Here is a 16515-nt window from a genome sequence, read left to right as displayed (position 1 = left end):
CTTCATTGTCGAGAAATGCAGCCTAACAACAACAGGGACCCCTATTTGATTCCAGTCTCGGACGACTCCCTGGTGTGTGGAGTTTGCACATTCTCCACGTGTCTGCGTGGGTTTTCTCCGGGTACTCCGGTTCCCTCCCACAGTCCAAAGATGTGCAGGTCAAGTGAATTGACCATTCTAAACTGCCAATAGCGGTAGGTGCATTAATCAGAGAGAAACCGGTCTGAGTGGATTACTCTTTGGAGGGTTGATGTGGACTTTTTTGCCCGAGAGGCCTGTTTCCATATTGTATGGAATCTAATCTCAAATAAAAAGTTGCATCACTGTTCCCAAAAGGTCATTTACAGCAAGTTTTCAATTAGCTCTTCTGATCATCCAACACCAATTCTTAAGTAACCTGATCTCGAGCTCGGTGCTCGAAGTAATGTTTATGCAAGCCATCTCTCGCATGCTCATGAAATCCATTTTTCCCAGCAATAGCATTCAGTTGAGTTGACACAGCTTAGATATAATTTAAATAGTACATTATTACTGTAGTACCCATAAACGTGTATATCCCATTTCCTGGTTTATAACACGCCCAATATTTGTATTGCTGCTTTCACTTTAATATATAACTCCCATCAATGTTTGCATCTCATTGCTGTTTCTGAGGTCCACCTTTCAGAATTCAGTGAAATCTCAGTGAAGTTGGTCCTGGGGAGACTAATGGTAGAAATCATCTCACCACATCATTTACGATCTTCTCAAGCTTTATTATGAACTTTTCTCCAGATCTCCCGTTATGCTGGTGGAGAAGAGAAGGACAATGATCTTTCAACAAAATGCTGTGTATTTTCCCAGCCAGCTGAGACTGCTGTAACCTGGGTGGGAACCTTACAGCAGGCTGGTAAAGTGTCGCTACTGCTGTACAGGATCTTAGTGAAATCACATCTGGAGTAGTGTGTACAGATTTGATCTCCTCACTGATATTGTTACATTGTTACATTGGAAGCAGTTCTGAGATGGTTCCCTCAACTGATTCGTGTCATGAAGGTGTTAGGTTATCAGAAAAGGATGGTCAGGTTGATCCAATACACATTGGACTTTACAAGAATGAAAGATGATCTTACTTCAACATAGATGACCAGAAGGAGTCAGCAACAGGAGCCAAAAAACACATAATGGAGAAATCCATGCCATTCTCCAGCCTATTACAGAGGAACAACAGAAGGATATTCAGGCCTTCAACACTGTTACACCAGAACATGACGAAGCTATTCAGACCCTGGAGCCTGATATGCAGTTACAGGAGGAGGCCAATCAACCCCTCGAGCCTATAACACTGGACCCAGAGTAGGCCATAAAGGACCACTATCCTATTACATAGCAACAGGATTAGTCCATTCAGCTCTGTCAAGTCTGATACATACGAACTGGAAGAGGCCACACAGTGTCTGGAGATTGTTACACTGGGATAACAGGATGCCATTCAGCCTCACTGAGACTGTTGCAAGTGAATTGGATAAAGATACAATCTATCTGAGACGTTTCTTATGAGAAAGGTGGAGGTAATTCAGACATGTGTCTGTTGTAAGGGAACAGGAGAAGACCAATCACTCCCTCGGTCCATCTCAAGGATGCGTGAGGTGACCGTTCAGTATCTCCAGCCTGTTATGGAGGAATATGAGAAGACCCATCAGCCCCTCGAGCTGTTACACAGCAACATGATGATTCCATAATCCCCGAAACCTCTCACACATCAACGGGAGAAGGTCATTCTGGCCTTGGAGACGACAACATGAGAACACCAGAAAGACGTCACTCTGTCGGGTTTGTATACCAGCAGGCTAACGAATCCATTCAGCCACACATGGCTCTTACACAGCAATTGGAGCAGATTTCTTAAAGTCTTGTGCCTGTTAAACAGGAATTCAAAGAAAACGTAAAGGTTTTCGAAAAGGAAGAACTTATAATAACTGTATACATTAGGGAGTAAAGTGTAACGATAAACTAGAGTAAGGTAAGGCAAGTTGTTAGAATCCATTGTTCAGGACATTTGCAAAGTTAAACCACAATCCGTCAGAGTCAACATGTTTTTTACGAAGGCTAAATCGTGTTTGAATTGTTTACTTCAGCTATTTAAAGATATCATAAACATGGTGGATAGTGGGAATTATGGAGATGGAATATATCTGGTCTTCCAGAAGGGTTTGGATATATTGCTTCTCTCAAGTGTAAGCAGTAAGATCAGACAACATGGGTTTGGGAGTAATTTATTAGCTTGGATGGTGGATTGGTGAACCAACTAAATGCTGTCAGGTGGAATAAATGTGTCATTTTCTTTTGGCAAATGTAACTTGTGGTGTGCCACAGATTTCAGTACTCATGACTTAACTGTTTGTCATCAATATTGACAGGATAGAAAATACTATAGCCAATTTTTCAGATGACACTAGCGTCGGTGGGAAATTACTCCGGAATGAAGATAAAAGAGGTTTAAAAGTGAATATGGATAGGTTGGGTGAATGGGCTAACACTTGGCAATGAAAATTAAAGTGGGCAACTATGAGATTTATCAATTTGTTCAGCAAAATAGAAAGGCAAATTATTATCTAAATGGAGAGAAACTTCAAAGTGTTCAAGTGCAGAGGGGTCAGTGTGTTTACGTGTATATCACAGAAAACCTGCATGCAGGTACAGCAAGAACTGGGAAAGGCAAGCGTTGTTTCAGTTTTTATTTGTAAAAGGATAGAGTAGAAAAGTAGGGAGTGTTGCTGTAGCTATTCAAGACATTAGTGAGGCTGCAACTGGATTATAGTTTGAGTGCCCTGACTTGCGGAAGGACGCATTTGCATTGGAGTTAATTCAGAAGAGGTTCATTAGATTGATTGCAGAGATGAGGGCTTTGTCTTATGAAAAGAAATTGAGCAGTCCAGGTCTATACTCTCAAGTTTATAATAGTGAAAGGAGATCTCATTAACGTCTGTAAAATGCTAAAAGTAATTGAAAGTGTAGATGTGGAGTGGATATTTTTTCATGTGCTGCAAGCTACAACAAGAGACCAGAGTTTCAGGATGGAGATGGGAGGAAAATGGAACAGGGGCCGCAATGATATCAGCCATGATTGTATTCAATGGTGGAGCCTACTCGAGGGGATGGATTACTGACTGATGTTCCTTGTTCTTATTTAGCCCTTAGAATGTGTTACACAGGAATAGGGGAGGACTGGTTATCAAACAGGAAGCAGGGACTCCTGATAAATCAGTCTAAATCAGTTTGACAGAACGTTACCAGTGATGTCGACAACCTGGGAGATGATGGATATGTCACCAACTCCTGCCTGGAAAGTTCCGGATCATAGAAGCTGAATACAACTGTGACCCTAACAGCCATTGGCAGGACCGTCCTCTCCCGGTATGATGCTGCAGGTCGTGTTGAAGGACGTGACATCGCTCACAGGGTCCCCTCACACTCTGCTCCTGGTTTAAGTGGAGCTTGGGAAGCTGTTCCTGGAGAATCCGGGGTGGATACAGCATATCCCTTTCCCCACACACACTCACTCCGTGGTTTCAGAGCTTCCCCTCTCTGCAGCCTCTGCTCCATTTGTTGTTCATGTTACAGACCCAGATGCTGTAACTCCAGTCCCCATGCTGCATCCAGAGTTGGGTCAGCAAATCCTCAGGTCTCCCTGAATGTCTGAGGTGGGTCACAGCACAACCTCCAGCAAACTATCCCCAGCAGCTCCACTAACTTTTCAATAACAGGAGTCAGTCAGAAGCCCCTGAGCTACGAGAGTTAGGGATCAGAAGAGATCCCCGTAAAATATTTTTAGAAGGTTGTTCCAGCCCAAACCTTTCCTTATTGTAACCGTAGATATGAAGTGTGAAGCAAAATATAATGTATTCAAATGCTTTAGTTAAAATTCAATCAAAGAAAAGAATAGTTGGGTTAGTTTATATGTTGGAACTCATACCTTCTTGGTAAACACCGCTTGGCACAAAGAAAAACTCAAATACAGATTCTTACGTGCAGTTTTCCAATCCAGAAAGAAACTGCATTAGAAGAGTTCTCAGAGAGAAGAGCAGCTGGGGATCATGTATTGAAGCTTGCAACCCTACTGGGACCCCAAGCAGCCGCTGAATGCTGCAGCTAAAAACAAAACGAGTAGACCTTGTCTGGGAGAGCTGACCGCTGCCCTTTCATTGTTCCCATCGTTTTAATAAAACCTAAAGGCCTCCTCAGATATTTACTTCAGACGTTTTCAGGTGGCTGTTCTGCAACTCTGCCTTTAAGACCTGTCTTCAAAAACGACCAAGAAAAAAATAATCTTTTTAAAGTGACAGTATCATCAAACCTCCCCCTTTGAAAAAATTGAACATCAAGATAATACTGTAGCTTCATTTTAAGCCCCTTATTCTTACTCTATTAATAGAATACAATACATATATATGATATTGACACGAAGCATGCAAACATTCACAACTCCATTCTATTTCAGTCAGTTTACTCCTGCCACAGACTGCCTCTGTCTTTCTTCATTCAAGTCTCGACAACTTGGCAGCAAGTAAAGTTTCTCGTCCTTTCACGTGTATAACTTCCAAATTGGATGGCAACAATAGTAACATCTATCTGAATGGACTGGAAGTATTCTCTCTAAATTTGTCCAAAAACTTGTAGAAATTATGATCAGTATATAGATTTTGTTCAGGCATGTTACTGGCAATGTAAATAATGAAACGTTGCAACGCCAACACCAAGCTCAAGGCCACCTTCCCAATTGAGAAATATTTTTGTTGATGGTTTCAGCGGGCACTCCAACCACACGTTACATAATGGAGCACTTCTCATCTCTCTCATAGTCCTTCTGATTGACGTATCTCCTTATGTCTCAACATAAAAGAATTACATGCTTCTGTACCTCTTAATGTTGTCACCTCTTTACCTCCTACTCCTGGCCTACGCCAGTCAACCTTACTCTCACAGGTATATGTTTTAAGAAGATCTTGCACATTCTTCTCAATCCCTCACAGATGCCAAACTTTGATTTATGGACCAACTGATAATCATCAGCCATTTCAGCTTCTAGTCGTGCCATTTTAACTCTCTGCTGTTCCACACTAGTTCTCACGACTGCAGGAAGTGAATTTTTGAACTTCTCACAAGTAAAAATCTCTTTAATAGTGCCGTAGGTTTGCTCTGATTTTAATGCCCTTATCCACCTTTCAAAATTACTTTGTTTGATTTTTTCAAACTCAATGTACATTTAACCAGGGATGCTATTTTAGATTCCTGAAATACTGTCTGTTGGCTTCTGGCACAAGCTCATATGCACTTCAGATGGCTTTCTTCAGCTTCTCATACCCCCGCCCGTACGGTCAGGATCGTGGAATTCCCTACTAATGGCAATCCACAGCAAGAAGACTGCAGCGATTCAAGACGGCAGCTCATAATGACCTTCTCAGGGCAAATCGGAATGTGCTATTAATGCTGGTCAGCTCAAGTCCCAGAAATGAATTTTAAAAAAAGAAATTGGCCAGGGATGGGATGGAGTCCCATGAAGGAAAAGGAGTTTGTAAACGTAATGGAGGGCAATGACCTCCACACTCCCAATATTTAAATAACAAGGGCAGTGAGACGATGGTTCACATCTGAAAGTGAGTACGTCAACAAACAGACCCATGAGTAACACTGCCAGAATCAAGGAGGGAGACAGTAATTGAACATGTTCCGTGATGCAGTTAGTAGTGGTCTGCAGAGTGAAGATCTGAATTCAGAGACTCAACATGAAGAATTATAGTGGCAAGAAATGAAGACTACATGAGAGAACAGAAACGCAGTCATAACTGGTTTATAGAAAAAGCATATCTGGATGGTGAGACTTATCAGGAACACCAACGATAGATAGAAGAGGATTGTAAAACTATTGAATAATCCGAAGGACATAATCGATCCTTGAATATAATGACAACCGATCATAATATGTAGAAAGAAACCAAACATAATCGGATAAACCCCTGTCCATTGTTGGAATATTCCCGTCTAATGTCCTCAGATTCTGATCCATTGTTGGAACATTCCAGTCCAATGTTCTCAGATTCTGTTCTATTGTTGAAACATTCTAGTCTAATGTTCTCGGATTATGATCTCTCCTCCCTTCTCTATCTGGAGCTGCTGATCTCTGGTAGGGTTGTCAATGATGCTCCGGCTCCTACTTTGGGATAACACATTGAACGGTGCCCATTTATCATTAAAAGATGGCAAGTCTCCACTGGGAGAATCACAATCCATGGAGACTGACATTAATTACAGTCACTGAACAAACAGGCTCAGTTAACCACGGTGGTGGACGGTGGTGAAGGGGGAGGTGAGGGTCCAGTTTTTCCAATTCTTGCGGTGGTAGGGGAAGGTGCCAGGCGTGGAGGGTGGGTTGGTGGTTGGCGTGGACCTGACAAAGGAATCTCGCTGCAAATTTTCCTTTTGGAACGCAGATCGGGTGGGGAGGGAAATGTACCCCTGGTGGTGGAGTCTGTTTTTAGGTGGCACAAATGGAGGATAATGCATTGTATCTGGAGGTTTGGTGGGGTAGAAGGTGAGGAACAGGCTGTTCTTTCCCTGTTGCATTGCGAGGGGTGGGATTCGAAGGCAGAGGTGCGGGAAGTGTATAAGATGCTCTGGATGGCATCATCGACCATGTGGGAGGGGAAATTGCTGTCTTTGAGAAGGAGGCCATCTGGATTTTATATGGGTTCAGAGTGTGCTGCTGGAAAAGCACAGCAGGGCCGGCAGCATCCAAGGAGCAGAAAAATTCGAAGTTTTGGGCAAAAGTCCTTCATCAGAATTTGGACTTTTTCCAGAAAAATCGAGTCTTCTGCTCCTCGGATGCTGCCTGACCTGCTGTGCTTTTCCAGCACCACACTCTTGACTCTAATCTCCCGCATCTGCAATACTCATCTTCGCCTACACGCTCGGTTCAGCCATTTTTGTAATACTGCCTTTAATTCTGTTCTCACTGCTGTAGGAACAATGTTGTTAAACCTGAAAGCATGCTGAAAAGATTTCCAAGTATATTGACAGTGTTGTGTCGGGTGGTGGTGGCGAGTGATGTTGATCTACACGGAGAGTATGAATGGGCTCCGGCTATGTTCCCTGGAACGTTGGTTCTGATGAGTGACCTTACTGAGGTTTATCGCAGTGAATCCCGATGCTCCAGGATGAGCAAGTCCAAAAGCCAGGGAAATAGACAGAACAGTTATTCACATTTAAACTGGACTGTTACTCATGGTAGAACAACTTACTGAACGATGGAGGTAGATTGAAGAATGGGACTGGCCAGAGGAGTCAGAATTTGGAGGATCCAATCACATGATTGAGAACAAAAATAAAGGTATTGCCATATCAACTGAAATGATCAGTTATATCACATTCTCAATTCACCTACAGAATCAGACTAGACACCATAAACCCAGAGGAGATATGTGTTCAGCTTGGACACTGTGCAGTCCAGGCTAGTGTACTGCTGAACACTACTGTGCAATCAGTCTACAGTGGAACACTGTGCAGACCTCAGCAGTGCATTGATCTATAAACCAGATGAGACATGTGTTCAGCAGGGAGCACTGTGCAGACCGGACTGGTGTTCTGTACAACGCAACCCACAATCAACCTAGATTGGAAAGGTATGCAGACCACAGCCGTGCATTGATATATAAACCCAGATGAGATATGTGACCAGGGTGTGGATCTGTGTCCATCATCCCAGTGCATTGTTCAATAATATTGTGTGAGGTCACTGCCCAGCGTACGAAAACTTGCAGCCCATGCTGGAAGTGACAGGATATGCAACTCCCATCCATTTACAGCTCCAAATCTCCATTGTGTCATGACACAGGGGTGCTGTCTGTGTGAACATCACTGCCAAGGAGAGATGGCGGGGGAATAAGTTTAAGTATCATCAAATGGGAGGAGTTTGGGGAATAGACAGAGTGGGGGAGAGTGAGAAACAATGTCATGGAAGGTTTTGTTCCCAGATTCCAAAATGCTGAAATGAAGACATTTCAACAGTATCCTGCAACATGCGCCAGTGTTTCCAGGAATGATGGGTGAACAGGATATTGGTGTGAGTTCAGATGATGGAGAGTATTGGATGAGCATTTGTTCAGCAACTTTGTAACTGGGAGTAGGGTCAGCAGAGTCTTCTACTCATTGGGTTGAATCTAATAATAACTTGTCTCAGTAACATTTTAATTGAGTGTGACAAAGGGATTGTCTGCACGAGACTGAACTCGTTTCCTGGTCCTAGCTTATCAAATTCATCTCATTAACTACCCACCTCAACCCATGGTGTCCCTTTCATTTAATGCCAGCCCGATTCTCCAACCTATTATAGCTGGAGGTATTCAGGAACGCCCGCATGACCCCAGATATTCCGTGATTCCTGTCACAGGTGCCATCTTTAAAGGCCAATGGACACATGGTTGAGCTTTCTCTGTTTGGAGCTGCCCTGCACAGTTTACCCGAACACGGAAGATAACTGGCAATTACATCACGGTTTGTCAACAGACAAGCGGAGATCCTGGTGAATGAGCTAGTACAGAGGGGGACCATTTTCTTCCAAGAGTGGGCCACAATACCAGACCCTTCGAGCATGGTCTGAGCTCCCCACCCAGCTCAGTGCAGTATCTGAGGACTGAAGAAATGTCCAGCAATACAGGACAAGCAATAATAACCTTCCCACTCTGTCAGGGTAAGACTCACCATATTCTTCCTGCTCCCTCACACTCACTGTATATCTGTTATAGCATCGACCCCCAAATACGGCTCATGCTCCACCACTCTCACTACTGCAGGCAACACCTGCGCTCCCCTTCCATCCACCACCCCTCCCCCCCCCCCCCACCCCCTCCAACAACCTCTCTCTCGCTCTCAATGAGTCCTGGAGTCATAGAGATGAACAGCATTGAAACAGAACCGTCGGTCCAACCCGTCCATGCTGACCAGATATCCCAACTCAATCTTGTCCCATCTGCCGGCACCCGGTCCATATCCTTCCAAACCCTTCCTCTTCATATACCCATCCAAATGCCTCTTAAATTTTTCAATTGTACCAGCTTCCGCCACTTCCTCCGGCAGCTCACTTCACACACATACCACCTTCTGCGTGAAAAGGTTGCCCCTTAGGTCTCTTTTATATCTTTCCCTTCTCACCCTAAACCTATGTCCTCTCGTTCTTGACTCCCCCACACAAGCGAAAAGACTTTGCCTATTTATCCTATCCATGCCCCTCATAATTTTGTAAAACTCTATAAGGTCTCCCCTCAGCCTCCGACGTTCCAGGGAAAACAGCCCCAGCCTGTTTAGCCTCTCCTTGTACCTCAAATACTCCAACCCTGGCAATATCCTTGTAAATCTTTTCTGAACCTTTCAAGTTTCACACCATCTTTCCGAAAGGAAGGAGACCAGAATTGCACGCAATATTCCAAGAGTGACCTAACCAATGTCCTGTACAGCCGCAGCATGACCATCCAACTCCTAGAACATAGAACATAAAACATAGAACAATACAGCACAGAACAGGCCCTTCGGCCCACGATGTTGTGCCGAACATTTGTCCTAGCTTAAGCACCCATCCATGTACCTATCCAATTGCCGCTTAAAGGTCACCAAAGACTCTGACTCTACCACTCCCACAGGCAGCGCATTCCATGCCCCCACCACTCTCTGGGTAAAGAACCCGCCCCTGACATCGCCCCTATACCTTCCACCCTTCACCTTAAATTTATGTCCCCTTGTAACACTCTGTTGTACCCGGGGAAAAAGGTTCTGACTGTCTACTCTATCTATTCCTCTGATCATCTTATACACCTCTATCAAGACACCCCTCATCCTTCGCCATTCCAATGAGAAAAGGCCTAGCACTCTCATCCTATCCTCGTACGACCTATTCTCCATTCCAGGCAACATCCTGGTAAACCTTCTCTGCACCCTCTCCAAAGCTTCCACATCTTTCCTGAAGTGAGGCGACCAGAACTGCAAACAGTACTCCAAATGTGGTCTAACCAAAGTCCTGTACAATTGCAACATCACTTCACGACTCTTGAATTCAATCCCTCTGCTAATGAATGCTAATACACCATAGGCCTTCTTACAAGCTCTATCCACCTGAGTGGCAACTTTCAAAGACCTATGAACATAGACCCCAAGATCCCTCTGCTCCTCCACCACACTAAGAACCCTACCGTTAACCCTGTATTCCGCATTCTTATTTGTCTTTCCAAAATGGACAACCTCACACTTGGCAGGGTTGAACTCCATCTGCCAATCCTCAACCCAGCTCTGCATCATATCCAAGTCCCTTTGCAGCCGTCAAGAGCCTTCCTCACTATCCACAACTCCGCCAATCTTCGTATCATCTAGCAAATTTACTGACCCACCCTTCGACTCCCTCATCGAAGTCATTAATAAAGATTACGAACAGCAGAGGACCCAGAACTGATCCCTGCGGAACTCCACTTGTAACTGGGCTCCAGGCTGAATATTTACCATCTACCACCACTCTCTGACTTCGACCGGTGAGCCAGTTTTCTATCCACTTGGCCAAATTTCCCTCTATCCCATGCCTCCTGACTTTCCGCATAAGCCTACCATGGGGAACCTTATCAAATGCCTTACTAAAATCCATGTATACTACATCCACTGCTCTACCCTCACCCACATGCTTGGTCACCTCCTCAAAGAATTCAATAAGACTTGTAAGGCAAGATCGACCCTTCACAAATCCATGCTGGCTGTTCCTAATCAAGCAGTGCCTTTCCAGACACTTATAAATCCTATCCCTCAGTACCCTTTCCATTACTTTACCTACCACCGAAGTAAGACTCAATACTCTGACCAATAAAGGAAAGCATACCAAACGCCTTCTTCACTATCCTATCTACCTGCGACTCCACTTTCAAGGAGCTATGAACCTGCACTCCAAGGTCGCTTTGTTCAGCAACACTCTCTCGGACCTTACCATTAAGTGTTTAAGTCCCCCTAAGATTTGTTTTCCCAAAATGCAGCACCTCGCATTTACCTGAATTAAACTCCATCTGCCACTTCTCAGCCCATTGGCCCATCTGGTTCAAATCCTGTTGTAATCTGAGCTAATCCTCTTTGCTGTCCATGACACCCCCAATTTTGGTGTCATCTGCAAACTTACTAACTGTACCTCTTATGCTTGCATACAAATCATTTTCTGTAAATGACAAAATGTCGAGGACCCAGCACTGATCGTGGTTGCACACCACTGGTCAGAGGCCTCCTGAAAAATAACCCTCCACCACCACCCTCTATCTTCTACCTTTGAGCCAGTTCTGTATCGAAATGGCTAGTTCTCCATGTATTCCATGAGATCTAACCTTGCTAATCAGTCTCCCATGGGGAACCTCGTCGGAAGCCTTACTGAAGTCCATATAGATCACATCTACTGCTCTGCCCTCATTAATCCTCTTTGTTACTTCTTCAAAAAACTCAATCAAGTTTGTGAGACATGATTTCCAACGCACAAAGCCATGTTGACTATCCCTAATTGGTCCTTGCCTTTCCAAATATATGTACATCCTGTCCCTCAGGGTTCCCTCCTACAACTTGCCCACCACTGCGGTCAGGTTCACCAGTATCTATTTTTCTGGCTTGTCTTTACCGCCCTTCTTTAACAGTGGCACTACCAGTCTTTTGGCACGTCATCTGTGACTATCAATGATACAAGTACCTCAGCAAGAGGCCCAGCAATCAATTCTCTGGCTTCCGACAGATTTCTTGGGTACACCTGAGCAAGTCCTGGGGATTTATCCATCTTTACCCGTTTCAAGACATCCAGCACTTAATCTTCTGTAATCGAGACATTTTGCAAGATGCCACCATCTATTTCCTATATCTTCCAAATCCTTTACCACAGTAAATACTGATGCAAAATATTTATTAAGTATCTCCCGTATTTTCTGTGGCTCCACACAAAGGCCGCCTTGCTGATCTTTGAGGGGCCCTATTCTCTCCCTATTTATCCTTTTGTCCTTAATATATTTGTAAAAACCCTTTGGATTCTCCTTAATTCTATTTGCCAAAGCTGTCTCATGTCCCCTTTTTGCCCTCCTGATTGCCCTCTTAAGTATTCTCCTACTTTCTTTATACTCTACTAAAGATTCACTTGATCTATCCTGTCATATGCTTCCTTCTTTTTCATAACCAAAGTCTCAATGTCCAGCATCCCCTATACCTACCAGCCTTTCCTTTCACCCTGACAGGAATATACTTTCTCTGGATTCTTGTTATCTAATTTCTGAAGGCCATCCCTTCCAGCCATCCCTTTACCTGTGAAATCTGCCTCCAATCAGCATTCGAAAGCTCTTGCCTAATACCGTCAAAATTGGCCTTTCTCCAATTGAGAACTTCAACTTTTAAATCTGGTCTATCCTTTTCCATCACTATTTTAAAACGAATATAATTATTGTCGCTCTATCTCTCTGTCTGCCTCTCGGTCTGTCTCTCTCTCTCGCTCCACTTTACCCCCGACACTAATAACATTGCACCCACCCCTCCCACCCTCCTTCCCTCCCTTTCTCCCATTCCAGGAGAAATAGCCTGGAATAGGACAGGAAGGGCCTATCCGGGTGGTGTAGTGCCCGATATCCATTCCCTCACCCCCTCTCCCTGCCATGTGGGGAGGACCCTGGTACGAGCAAGAGAAATACTGATAGACACTCCATGTCTGTCTTAGTTTCTGTGTATTAGTGAGTGTCTATAAGTCACTGTATCACTGTGTGCCTATCTGTGTGTATCAATGTAGAGCGAGTCTGGCAGTCTCTATGGTGTTTAAAGTGATGTAATATCCCCCTGACACGAGATCCGTGGAAGGGTCCTTTCATTTCTGTCCACAGATGATGCTGTCAGACCTGCTGAGCTTTCTGTCGCTGTCAGTCTCTGCTGGCCTCCCCACACCTCTGTACAGTAGGGGTGTAGGGTGAAAATCCTCAGGGATTCAGTTTGAGAGGGACAGAGGGAGGGCAGCATCTCACAGCACCATCAACACACACACACACACACACACTCACACAAACACACACAAAGACACAGACACACACACAGACGCACACACAGAGACACACACACATCTAAACACACTGATACAGACACACACACGCACCCGCACACACACACACACTCACAAATACACAGACACCCACCCACAGACACACACACAAACACGTACCCACAGACACACACACACAGACACGCACACGCACTCACAGAAACAGGCACACACAGACGCAGGCACATACACAAACACACACAGAGTCAGATATAGACACACAATCCCAGAAACAAACACACACAGACGCAGACAAATACAGATGCATACACAGATACACACACACTCATAGAAACAGACACACATGCATACACATACACAGATGCACACAGACACACACACGTACTCACAGAAACCCCACACCCACACAGATACACCCACACACAAACCCAGAGGCAGAAAGACACACAGACGAACAAACAGACACACAAAGACATACATACACCGACCGATACACACGCGCGTGCGCCCGCGCGCGCACACACACACACAGACATACACAGAGCCACAGATTTCACCAGTTTCCTCATTTCCCCTCACTCTCCTTATTCCAGATCCAACCCTCCAACTCGGCACCTCCTTCTTGAACTGTCCTACCTGTCCATCTTCATTCCCACCTAGCCACTGCACCCTCCGCTCCGACCTAACACCTTCACTTAACAATCGCCTTCCCAGCTACCATCCCCCCCAGCACCACTCCCTCACATTTATCCCTCGGCCCACAAGCCTCATTCAAAATGAAGGGATTATGCTCGATATTTCGACTATCCTTCTACTAGGATGCTGCCTGAACGGTTGTGTTTTTTTCAGCACCACACTCTTTCAACACAGGCACATACACGCACACACACACAGACACAGCCAGACAGAGACACACACACATACCGACACACCCACAAACGCAGGCGTCCACACTCCCCCCACTCACAGACACTCACACTCCCCACACACGCACACATACACTCTCACACAGGCACACACACAGACTCACACAATCACACATAAACAGACAGATGCCCACAGCCACCCCTACACAGACACCCACATTCCCCACACACATGCACACGCATGCACACACACAGATATATACAGACACACAGGCACGCACTCACACCGACAAGGACACAGACTAACACACACCTACACTCACAGCCACACAGAGACTTGCACACACACAGAAGAACATACATACACACAGCGGAACACACACAGACATACAGACACATAGGCACACACATTGACACACACACACGCACGTACACACACATCCTATAAAATGCAATGTTTAGTGACTTACCCTTACAAATAATCTTACATGTAAGAAAGGATTGAAAAGTCCTAAAACACACCAGCAGAGCATGGCATTGTATTACTTTCAGCAAAAGGGGGAGAGGAGAGGGAGAAAGGGAGGCTTTGAACCCCATTCAATGATTCACCCCAAAACAAAACAGTTCCCATTGCACATAGATGCAGAGATGGAGATATAAATATGCATACACACACTAATGCAGAACACACAGAGAGATAGATACACATATAAACGCACACAAATCGGCAAGCACGGACAGATATTTGCAGATACAAACTTGGACATACGAAGACACATGGAACCATAGAGTTATACAAGGGGTTTGAAAACAGGCATATCAGCCCATACACTCAATGCTAACGATAATTTCAAACTAAACCAGTCCCATGTTCCTGCGCTTGGTCCATATTTTTACAAACCTTCTCTTATTCTTGTACTTAATAAAATGTATTTTAAACACTGTAACAAACCACATGTATCACTTCTGAGGACGTTCTTGCCATACACGAAACAAACGATGTATAATAATGTACTTCATAGGTCCTGATCAGGTATACACAAGAACTCTGTGGGAAGCTCGAGAAGTGATTGTTAGAAATCGTGATGAGATGTTCTTATCATCAATAGGTGAGGAGCTGGAAGACATGAGGCTGACTAATGTGGTGCCTTTAATATAAAAGCTGGCAAGGAAAAGCCAGGAAACTAGAGAGTACTGAGCCTGACATCGATGCTGGGCAAGTTGTTGGAGAGAATCCTAACGACAGGATTTACATGTATGTGGAAAGGCAAGGACTGATAAAGGAGTCAACATGGCTTTGTGCATGGGAGATCATGTCTCACGAACTGGATTACTTTTTCTTGAAGAAGTAACAGAAAACATATGAATATATATGAATGCATGACGCATTAGAAATAAGATGGATGAGCTTGAGGCTCATTTGGAAATTGGCAGCTACGATGTTGTGGGGATAATGGAAACGTGGCTTCAAGTGGACAGGGCCTGAGAAATGAATATTCAAGGCTATACGTGCTATCGTAAGGACAGACTGACTGGCAGAGGGGGTGGGGTGGCCCAGTTAATAAGGAATGATATCCAGATCATTGGGCGGGGGGACCTAGAATCAGGGGATGTAGAGTCAGTATGGATAGAGCTGAGAAATTCTAACGGTATAAACACCCTCATGGGAGTTATCTACAGGCCCCCGAACAGTAGTCTGAATGTAGTGTGTAAGTTGAACAAGGAGCTGAAATTGGCCTGTCGCAAAGATATTACTACAGTTGTTATGGGGGAGTTCAACATACAGGTAGACTGGGATAATCAGGAGTTTGTGGAGTGCCTCCGAGATGGATTCTTAAAACAGCTGGTGCTGGAGCCTACCAGGGAGAAGGCAATTCTGGATCTGGTGTTTTGCACAACGAACCGGATTTGATCAGGGACTTTGAAGTGAAGGAGCCATTAGGAGGTAGTGACCATAATACAATAAGCTTTAATCTGCAATTTGAACGGGAGAGGGTACAATCGGTAGTGACAATATTTCAGTTGAATAAAAGGAACTATGGAGCTAGGAGGGAGGAGCTGGCCAAAGTTCAATGGTGCAATACCTTAGCAGGGATGGCAGTGGAGCAACAATGGCAGGTATTTCTGGGTATAATGCAGAAGATACACGATGAGTTCATTCCAAAAAGGATGAAAGATCCTAAGAGCAGGCAAGGGTGGCCACGGCTGACGAGGGAAGTTAAGAAACATATAAAGTCAAAAGAGAAAAAATATAACATAGCAAAGATGAGTGGGAAAACGGAGGACTGGGAAGCTTTTAAAGAACAACAGAGGATAACTAAGAAGGAAATACGCAGAGAAAAAATGAGGTACGAAGGTAAACTGGCCAAAAATATAAAGGAGGAGAGGAAAAGCTTTTTTAGGTATGTGAAAGGAAAAAAATGGTTAAGACTAAAATTGGGCCCTTGCAGCCAGAAACGGGAGAATATATTACGGGGAACAAAGAAACGGCAGAAGAGCTGAATTGGTACTTCAGATCTGTGTTCACTGGGGAAGACACACGCAATCTCCCAGAGATAATAGTGACTGAATGACCTGAAC

General features: G+C 44.5%; 1 pseudogene; it reads right to left on the bottom strand.

Moving 5' to 3' along the window:
- The window catches only part of LOC148138030 (putative G protein-coupled receptor 139), a 114350-nt pseudogene extending 108304 nt beyond the window's left edge, over positions 1-6046 (bottom strand).
- Between the last annotated feature and the right edge of the window lie 10469 nt (positions 6047-16515).

The sequence above is a fragment of the Chiloscyllium plagiosum genome, unplaced genomic scaffold, assembly GCF_037043375.1.
Source record: "Chiloscyllium plagiosum isolate Xiang-an unplaced genomic scaffold, Cpla_swu_hap1 HiC_scaffold_42, whole genome shotgun sequence".
Lineage (NCBI taxonomy): Eukaryota > Metazoa > Chordata > Chondrichthyes > Orectolobiformes > Hemiscylliidae > Chiloscyllium > Chiloscyllium plagiosum.
This window is presented reverse-complemented; position numbering and strand designations above follow the sequence as displayed.